This window comes from Corvus brachyrhynchos, unplaced genomic scaffold (genome assembly GCF_000691975.1).
Source record: "Corvus brachyrhynchos isolate BGI_N302 unplaced genomic scaffold, ASM69197v1 scaffold1008, whole genome shotgun sequence".
In the NCBI taxonomy this organism is placed as follows: Eukaryota; Metazoa; Chordata; class Aves; order Passeriformes; family Corvidae; genus Corvus; species Corvus brachyrhynchos.
Window position 1 is genome coordinate 18,312 of NW_008239564.1, and position 970 is coordinate 19,281.

Consider the following 970-nt stretch of genomic DNA (forward strand, 5'->3'; position numbering starts at 1 on the left):
TTGATCTTCTTGAGGTTCTCCTCGGCCTTCTCATCCGCCATCCCCACGTGGCAGCCCAGGGCCAGCAGCGTCCTGGGGACACCCCAAAAAATCAGCACCCCCAACTCTGGGGTGTTCGGGGTCAGGGACACCCCCCCAAACCCCTCCTACCCCAAATCCAGGGGTGCCCAGCAGTATCCTGGGGACACCCCAAAATCGGGACGCCCCAAAATCAGGAGCCCCCCTTCAGATCCGGAGGGCTCAGAACAAGAGGGGACCCCAACCCTGCCCCATTTTGGGGTGATACCCCAAAAGGCCCCTCCCCAAACCCACCCACCCTTTCCCAGGGGGTTTCAGGGACCCCCCACGAAGAGGGGGGACCCCCAAACTCCCTCCGTGCCCCCCTTACTTGAGGGTCTCCCCCGACATCTGGAGGTTGTAGCCACGCTCGGGCTCGGGGAGGCTGTGGAAGCTCAGCAGACAGGGGTGCAGGCGCTGCACGTCATCCCGCACCTGGGGCACCCCAAAAACACATCCTGGGCACGGGCACCCCTCCACTGGGACCCCCCCAGCCAGGGACCCCCCAAAAAGGGCCGCAACCCAGGGGGGAGCTCCGAAAGGATCCACCAGAAGGACCCCGGTGCAGGCAGGGATCCCCTCAAAGGACCCAGACACTGGGGAACCTCAAAACAGGGCCCCAAATAGGGGCAACCCCAGGTCTGGGAGCCCCAAAAGGGGATCCCGGCTCTGGGGACCGATCTAAAATACCCCAAATAGGAATTTTGGGGTGCTGGGGGGGGCTTGGGGTCCCCCACTCACAGGCCCGTAGGTCCAGCCCTGCTCGATGCGGGTCAGGGCCCAGAGCTGGGGGTGGGGTTGGGGTGGGTTTGGGGGGATTTTGGGGGTTCCCTGGGGGGTTTTGGGGCTCCCTGGGGAGGTTTGGGGTCCCCCACTCACAGGCCCGTAGGTCCAGCCCTGCTCGATGCGGGTC

At 64.9% G+C, this 970-nt stretch overlaps 1 protein-coding gene and 1 long non-coding RNA gene across 2 annotated transcripts in view; both read right to left on the reverse strand.

The window, feature by feature from the left end:
- Positions 1-845, reverse strand: LOC108448611. Its single transcript, XR_001864567.1, has 3 exons — positions 799-845; positions 389-492; positions 1-72 (listed from the first exon to the last, which is right to left on the reverse strand). It is a non-coding gene; the product is annotated as an uncharacterized LOC108448611 (long non-coding RNA).
- LOC108448610 (ryanodine receptor 1-like) overlaps positions 1-970 on the reverse strand; it is a 20,688-nt gene that overhangs the window by 13,533 nt on the left and 6,185 nt on the right. The gene's annotated exons all lie outside the window — the stretch shown is intronic.